The following is a 9,622-nucleotide window of genomic DNA, read 5'->3' as shown; positions in this document are numbered from 1 at the left end:
CACAACTATTCCAAAACGGCTGCGCCATAACACAACTATTCCAAAACGGCTGCGCCATAACACAACTATCCGAAAACGGCTGCGCCAAAATGAAATAAAAGAGAATACACAAAGTAAGGTAAGAAAATGAAAAGAGAAACAAATGGAAAAGATTTTTAGAGGCAAAAGAAAGCAATGTCATGGACGCCTTGTAGAAATAGCGCTGCTTTATCTATATATAAAGTAGAAAGTTAGGCGCATGTATGTATGTTTGCATGTTTGTTTATCCCGCATAGAAATCAAAATCGTTTGACCAGTTTTAATAAAACTTTAATAAATGTTCTTTATAATCAATGTCCCTCTCTCAAACCTGACAGCTCCAAAAAATAGAAATAGTTAAATTTTTTTGGTTAAAATCAGGCATAGCCGATATCACAATATATAGTATATATAAATATGTCTGCTTAACGGGTTAAGTATTTTTTTAGGATCTACTTTTATTTTCGTATTAAGACACACAAAAATGTTTAACATAGATCTAATCCAATCTACTAGATGAGTGTTTCCAAAACTTTTGACTTATTTTTACATTTTCTAAAATTTTGATAACTTTTATTACCATTGACCCACTTTTTTTTTCGATTTAATGTTTGAAAAGACCGAAAAATAATTTACCAACTGATCATAATAAATGGTTTTTAGATAAAAAAAATCAGCATTGTTAATGAAGTACAAAGTGTACCCCTTTAAACCTTTCCTGTACCACTGGGGTACGCGTATCCCATCTTGGGAAACACTGCACTAGATCAGTAATAAACTAATGCCAGCAGAATAATATCCGGCTAGTTTAATTTATTAGTCCTACAGGGTTAAAATGTTTGTTCTATATAGATTACTACAGATGTCTACTATCGCCATACAAATACTAATGGCAGCAATAATTCTCGCCTTCCCTATGCTGTTGTTTGCGCCCTATTAATTCACAATGATTATGATCTCTAGATCGCTGTCAACGAATTTGAATACTCTTCCGCCCCATTTGGTTTCTCTAAAAACCATGTTCTAAAAGTACCCAATTACAAGTGCAGTGTATCCAATGCAGGGTACGCGTAGCCTCAGGGGTAAAGGAAGAGTTTAAAGGGGTACGCTTTGAAGCTCATTAACTCTGCGGATTTTTAATATTAATACCCATTATATATGTTCTGTTCATAAATTATTTTTAGCATTTTTAAACATTATGTCGAAAAAAAAACAAACACTTTTCAAGTCCGGGGGGGGGGGGGGGAAGGGGTACTAAGCGATACGAAAATTCTAGACGGGGTACTTTCTACTTTATATATTAGATTAGTAGTTGCGCTATTTCTACACGGCATCCATGACATTGCTTTCTTCTTCTTTTGAAAATTTCCATTTTTCTATTTTAATTTTCGTACTTTAACTTTGTGTACTCTGTTTTTATTTGATTTGGCTCAGCTGTTTAGACATAGTTGTATTGAGACAACGCAGGTTTCGCACTGGATCACTTGTCTTAAACACATTATGAATGTATATTTTATTATGTCTTTAAAAGTAATATTATTACATATTATTATTATTACATATTGTTATACACCTCGTTGTGAGACAGACGGGGGTAATGCTGTGTTTGTTTTTGGACTATGCTAATCGCCCCAGGCCAGCGCTAGACGAGCGGTCCACCGTGACGAGTGACAGTATTATGCACGCAAGTTACGGCGGATGTGATCAATTAGTGGTCAATAGACGTTCCATCCGATTCTGAAAGGCCTGTAGGGACTCTATATAAGAGCGATGTGACCAGTACGAGGCGAAGTCAGAAACAGCACGGTGTGTGAAGTCAGTCAGGAGAGAGGCTTGGTTTTTGGACAGTCAGTGTAATGTTGTTATGTGAAAGGTTAAAGTGCCATTACAATACAGTCTCAGCTTCACATAGTCAAGTTATAGATTGAGTAAATAACACTATGAATAAATTAGGATCATTAGAAATATTCTCACCATGTAATAATGTCAAAATAATTTCAATCATAGTGTCAAACATAATATCACACATTTGCGTGTTGACTGCTTAGATCTATTTTTATTTTTATTTGTTATATATAAGTTCTTAAGCTTTCTGCTTAATGAGATCTATTTTTATATAAATCACATTCAATGAAAAAAAGAATAACATTAACACGCTCATTCTAATACAATATTTTTCGAATTTCTGTAACAGTGGATTCAGGGTTTTAAAAATCGTTTATCAATGTTCATTGTTATCAGAGAACAGGAAACAGCAGTCTGTGTTGCTGGGCTTGTGCTAGTGTAGCTCTCCATTGCTTGAAGGCACGATAAGGGATCCGTAAAGAGAACAACGTGTCCTGGTTGCGTCGACTTTTCTTCAATTCTCTTTTCAGAGTACTCTACTGCATTTTGAATATCGACCGACATGAAAAACTATGTTGAAAGTGTTGGGTTGGCTTGGAAAGTGTAACAACTGATGAAGCCCGTCTCGAGGTAGAAATTGTTTCGTTCATTGAAGAACATTGAAGAACATTGAAAAACATTGACTTTGTAAATAATATTTCTAACAACATTAACTCAATATTTAGTGCAGAACTTTTAGAAAAAAAAGTCTAAGAAAATATGACCTGAAAGAGAAGTTCATTTCATTTCTTCTGCGGACCTTTACAGGGGGTCAGAAGCTGTATATCCAAACTTATGTAAATTTGATGCTAATTTCTTTTACATTATTTTAATCCACATACATCCGTAAACAAGATTTATTTTTGTTTCAAAATAAACAAGCGTAATCCCATTTCAATGCTGACAGACTGTAATTTAAAAGCAATTATGAGGATATCCTCTAGTTTACTAAGCTAGTTCCACAGTTCCGGAGCGTTATGTACGAGTGTAAAAAGGTGAATACTTTACATTAAGTACAAATGTACTCTTTTGGCAAAATGTAATGTATATATGCAATGTATGTGTATGCGCCCCAAATTCCCACAATTTTTTTTTTCAATGTGGCCCTTGATAGAAAAAGATTGCCCACCCCTGGGTTATGTTTTTTACGTAAAATCGGCGTACATTGAACTTCAGTGACATGAGACTTGACGTCACAAATAACAAAATGTATTCACTGACAACTTTTATTGAACAGTATGGTCAACTTAAAGTTCAACAATCACACAGGGAATGAAAAAAAATCTGCAGGGTACAAAATAGAGTATATGAAGTTTATAAAAATATTTACACCAGGATAGCTAAAAGTATTTAAAAATCTGAACTTTTTATAATAGACTTTCAAAAAAAAATTATATAAAAATTAATTTGTTTCGTCTGAGCCATGCGTGATGATATATATTTGACTTCCCAATGACTGGTTTCAGACATTCAAATAAAGATACGTAACAAGATGTAGATGTTCTAATCAAGGCAAAAGACAGAGAGGAATTAAGAAAGACGGTCGATAAATCTGGCATGATGCCCCAACAGCCTAAGAGACAGGTAAAGAGAAAGTAAACAATATTTCATACTAGGTTTCATACGTGTTAGAATGTAAACATTTCTCTTTTCAATAATATACATTAATATTACAAACCTAGGAAAATGATAAACATAACAGCTCTCGGTCTCTATTTTTCTGTCTCTCTATCTCTCTCTGCCTTTCTATATCTTTTTCTCTTTCTCTCTCTCTCTCTCTCTCTTTCTGTGTCTCTCCTGGAGTGTCTCTTTGTCTTTCAGTATCTCTCCGTGTCTGTCTTTGTCTCTTTTTCTCACCGGGTCTACCTCTGTGTCGCTCTCTCTTTTTCTTTCTCTTTCTTTCTTTCTTTTTCTTTCTCTTTCTTTCTTTTTCTCTCTCTTTCTCTTGCATGTCCCTCTGACTTCCTCTGTGTATCTCTCTATGTCTTTAACTCTTGTCGCTTTCCCTCTGAATGTCTTTCTTTGACTATGTCTCTATGCCTCTATCTGTGTTAGTCGCTGTATCTATTTGTCCCCCTTTTCTTCCTTTCTCTCTCTCTTTCTGTGCGTGTGTTTCTCTCTTTCTCTCTCTGTATATCTCTTTCTCTCTCTCTCTCTCTGACTATAATGTTTAGATCTTAAGAACTAACAACAAAAACATAAAAAAATACTTTTTAAAAAATGCTTATATTTAGTGAAATTATATTAATTAGGTTGGATCAGTCATATAGTTATATGAATCATTAGCTTAGACATTATCTGTGCTACAAACACTATTTTCACCAATTGTCTCAATACGCTATAATCAGTTAGAAAAGAGAAAGGGGAAATGGGGTTATCAATGTGAATGTTCACATTAACATTTTTAATGCAATATGTTCACTCAGGGATTACATTATGTTCAGTCAGGGATTGAGTCCTCAAAAGAGCAAATTCAACGTAAACCCACTGTGACAATGAGCATGTCGGTATAATAGGTGTGTGTCACGTCTTTGAGTGTCGAACGCTTTTAATACATATATATTTACAATGCTGTCAAAAATATAATTTGTACAGTTAAAAGAATGGAGTTGAAATTTGAATTAACAAAATAACAAGATTTAGTGATAAAAGATTTTGGCAGAGTTTTAAATTTTTAACGTCATACCTCTACTTATTTTTTAAAAAAGTTAGAAAAATCGAGTTAAGATTTAAAGATAAATATAGAGTATTTCATTAGGTCCTATTGAAATTTAGGGCAAAGGAATAAAAAAAAAAGTTTTCTGATTCTATGTCAGACGGTTAGGTCATGTCCAAAAAGAAGCCATCAACGGCATTTACTACCCCAATTAATGTCAGATACTGCATGTATTAATGTTGGACTCGTGAGAGCCATAAAAATCCCCAAAATCATAAACTTTAACGCGATTTAAACCCAAAACCTCTATGTTGGAAAGCCAGGGTCCGCCAGTCAGGACCCTTAACATAGAATTCGATAAACCAAAATTAAATTTTAAAACAATATATGTAGAATTTAATAAACTCAAATATATGTTGTACAGTTAAAACAATGAATATTAAATTTAAATTACAAAAATTACTAGATTTAATGATAGAAGAATTGGCAGAGCTTTTAACATCAGACCTCTACATTGTGTACTGGTTTCAAGTATATTCCCAATTCGAGAATTTGTGTTAGTGATAGTACTCATAGTAGTAGCTTCAGTAGTGGTTGGTGTCTGGTTTGAGGAGTAAGTCGACATTTGTGAACTTGGTGATGTCGTTTCTTTAGAAGAAGTGGTGGTAGTTGTGGCTGGTGTCTCAGGTGTAGATGTGGTAGAAGTTGTTGATGCCTCAGTTGTAAAAGTTGTAGTTATTGGTGCGACAGCTGTAATCCCATTGTAATGTGCGAAATAAGAGAGATGTCAGATTTTTTTTTAAAATTAACTTTAAAGAAAAAAAATAAAATAGTCTGATTTATGAATTAATTTTGGATGCATATATGTATAAATGCATTATTTATTATGTATATATGTGTATGTGCATCTATGTATACATGTATGAACGTATGTATTTATCTATATAATTAAAAAAAAATTCTAGAAGTCTTTTATCGATATTAGTTTGTTTTGTTTTGTTTTTAAGTGATCAAAATAATGATAAAATTAAGACTATTAAAAGGTTTGTTATCACAAAACTCTGTTTGTATGTTGTATGTATAATTGTATGCATTTATTGGGAGCAAAGTAAGGGTTGTTTCATGAAAGTTATTAGCTTTATATAGTTGAAATTGAGTTAAAATACTTATATGTAACTTATTTAAGCCTTTTCTTGGAAAACGGTAAATACATTTCGTTTTTTGTTTCATGGGAAGCATGGTTGAGAGGCAAAGTACGCTTAAACTGGGCTTGGATCACTTACAAATAAGGGGGGCTCCAGGTTCAATAGTATTTTTTCCAAGATATGCCCTCCCACCGACCCCCATCCCCAACCGGCTCGAAAAATGAGGTTAGCTGATAGCGCTTTGAGCATGCAACAAGCATGAAAGAAGCGCTATATTATAAAGCTATAATTTATTTTATTTTAAATTTTAATGATTCATTGAACACATATTTTTTTTTTAATGTTTTAATAAAAAGAAAAAAAAAATACTGTCAAAATAAATAATAAAAATTAATGGAAACAGATTTATATTTCTTTTTTTCGAAGAACATGTTGTATCTGTATGTCGGAGTAAGGTTTAAATCTGTAGAGTTATATACCTTTTATAACAATTATAACAATTAGATCTAAATCTATATGTACTCAAAAGTATAAATTTTAAATCCAATGAATTAGTACAGTTTATATATGGGCCTATTAAAATCTTGTCTGCGTGTTGTTTTTTTCTTTTTTGGTTCTTAGTCGCTTATAAATAATATTTTTTTTAAAAAGAAAAAATTAATTTTGTATACAAAATTTGTGTAAAATGTAGATCTATAGGGTGCGTCAAAAATGTATACACACTTTGAACTTTCATAGGCAATTTTGTTCCCGTTTGTGTGTGTTGTGTATACGCAATAATTTTTTTTTTCACATTGAGACCTTTAATTTAATGTTTATTGTACCCTAGAGTGCGTTCTTCTTGGAGTTAGTGGAAAGACTGTAGACGCACGCCTTTGCCAGCCAGTGGGTCTGAGGATTCATTGTGAGCCCCAATCAGTATTTCCAGTATTTAAATAAACAAAAAAATAAACAAACAACAAAAACAAACGCATATTCTGAGGTATCTACAGTACTTTTTCCTGCTGTGAAACATAGTTAGTTCGAAAACCAAATCTGTTATTCCCTGCACTTTATTAATGAAGCCTAGAGACTGATAGAATGTAAAATGTTTGTTTGTAAAATGTTTTACATGTTTCGGATGTTCCTTCAGAGTTGAAGATAGTTTACTTCCTAGTCCAAACCTCCCGCAGGACGACGGGGGATGGGAGCGGGCAGGGTTTGAACCCTCGACCGTCGATAAATCCGAACGACAGTACAGCGCGCAAACCGCACGGCCAGGCAGCCATCCTAGAATAGAAATGTGTAACCCCTCTTGGCTACGTACATGAAATTTATTGACTGTAGTTTACATTTTACATCCAAAAGTTAAGTTATATCGTCAAAACTATATGTTGATCGGTTTTATTTTCTTTGATTCTAATACCCCTAATCAGAGACTATATAAGTGATACGCAAATTAATACCCACGGGCTTGGGTAATATCTATATGAATTTTGAAGCCTCATTAAGCCAGGTATACAACAAAATTAAATGAATTTAATGTAGCTATGAATAAACTTACGTAAACTCATACATATATAAAACAATGTTGAGGCACAATTTTTGACAGAGATTTTCGGTCCACCAGCATAGTAGAGGTATCCACAAGTGTCGTTGAGATCTTCTGGCCGTTCAGCCCAATACGACATGTTGACTGTTTTGTTGTCACTGATCCAAACCCAGGACTGCTGATGATTATAGTCGTACACGCCAATCCAATAACTGTAAGCTAGGTGGATTACAAAAATACTGAGACATGCTAAGTAATTCCAATGAGAAATCTTCAAATGTTATTTTTTTAAAAGGACGACTGGATTTAATATGGTGTAAATTGCTAGATCTTGTTTCAATGAAATGGGCTTGGGCGTTAAGGGAATGTTATACCAATTTAAAATGCTATTACAATTATTATTCACATTTCACAAGCATCGTCCACATTTTCGCAAGCCTCTTTCCCATTTTGCAAGCCTCTTTTACATTTAGCAAGCCTCTTTTACATTTTGCAAGCCTCTTTCCCATTTCGCAAGCCTCTTTCCCATTTCGCAAGCCTCTTTCCCATTTCTCAAGCCTCTTTTACATTTAGCAAGCCTCTTTCACATTGCTTCACTCTTGTTTCACTGACCATGCATTAGCTCCTAAGTAAATTATGTATCGCACTTAAAATAAAATTATAAAAGCTCATGTTACTGCAGTAAAAATGAATGTTCTCCTATCAGCTTGTGCGATGTAGGGGGCAGACGTTGTTAAGGTCATCTGTTTCTATGGCCAACGGTTTCCGAGGATATTGTGTCGCCATTAAAACCATCAACCGCCATTCCTTTCTTTAACCAATGCAAAAGAATTGCGTAACCCCAGGCTGTTTTCCAATTCAGAAGTTCAAAATACCAGCCTTTAGTGAGATTTAACTAGAGACTGGTCAAACTATTTACAACTTCCCCTAACCCTAACCTCCCAGTCACCACAGATCAAGTGATTTATGTTTAAAAAATAATAATTTGTACTTATGATAAAATAATTTATTAAGCTAGACATGCATATATACACATTTTTCATGAAGGATAAGGATTACGGTTAAAATAGATTTAAAAATATTTAACAATGATGAATAAAATAGCAAATAATAATTCAAGATGGCTTTATGACCGAAGCATATTAAGAAACACAATCACTTACGGTAACTGTAAAAAACGTCTGATGCTTGTTCACGTGACTCAAACTCAGCCAGAGAGCTATACAGTCTTTCACATTCTACCTAAAAAAAACATTTGAAAACTTGATTATAACAAGATTAATTTGAGAATTTTCGTCCCCCGAAGGGTTAAATAGTATATCATTTTGATGAGCACAATAAGCTAAATGTAATATGCGATATGGTTGCGCTTTCCCTTGCATTTAATGATCTGATTGTTATGAAGAAATGATTCAGTTTGAGTTTGGTTTAACAGATATGAATAATTGATTTTCTTCTTGATTGTTGTTCTATGGATCTTGGAGTTGCTAAATGGTTAGTCTCTCATACGTGGCCTCTGAAAGAGCCAAAACAGTAAACTGCGATGACTGACGAATTGCTAAGAAACATATAATGTGGATACTACTCAGGCTAGTCACACCGGGTGTAGTCGTAAGATCAACCAGAATGTTAGAGCTAAGTTCTATTTGTTTCTGGAAGGCCAGCGATAACCAATAGGAAGTGTTTCACTACAGTCTGATTCACCACAGAAAAGTTGGTTTATTGTGGTTCAGTGGTGTGGTTCCCTAGGGGGAAGCTTCGGTGCTGAGTGCTATGAAGTTACTGTCAAGGCAACTCAAGAGTATCAGACCTCTTGATCAAGTTCGACACAACAAGCTTATCTTAGCAGAGGGGCGAAAAATACCACAATCCCCCATCACAACAATAATAAATCAAGGTTACGCCCATGATTGCGAGTCAAAAAATATTACATTACATGACAGTATGACAATTACGAAAAAAACGTTAGTAAACATTTTTATAACCCCCTTCTATTAACCTCAACCCCTAATTATGAAATTACTCTGATGTACATTTATAGACTGATGAAAAAAGACATCTATAATATTTTTATCGAAAGACCAAAAACACAAAACATTTTTCTGAAAGTATCACATCCTTAAGCGTTTTTTTTCACTATTTTAACAAACTCTACTATTCTCGTTTGTTTATAAAATCTTTCGCTTTTCATGTCTTGTTTTTAAACAGAATGTAAGTTGTATATTTAAAAGAAAGAGCTAGACACTGGAAACAATAAACTTAAACATGTTTATTTTTTGTTTAGGAAGGTAGAAATAAAACTGAAAATATATGACTCTAACTTTAGAGTCGGCCCAAGATAATTTATTCTGATAATTACGATAGCATTTCCCTCTTGATAAAGTGTGG

This window comes from Biomphalaria glabrata, chromosome 5 (genome assembly GCF_947242115.1).
Source record: "Biomphalaria glabrata chromosome 5, xgBioGlab47.1, whole genome shotgun sequence".
Classification (NCBI taxonomy): domain Eukaryota; kingdom Metazoa; phylum Mollusca; class Gastropoda; family Planorbidae; genus Biomphalaria; species Biomphalaria glabrata.
Note: the sequence above shows the minus strand (reverse complement) of the source record.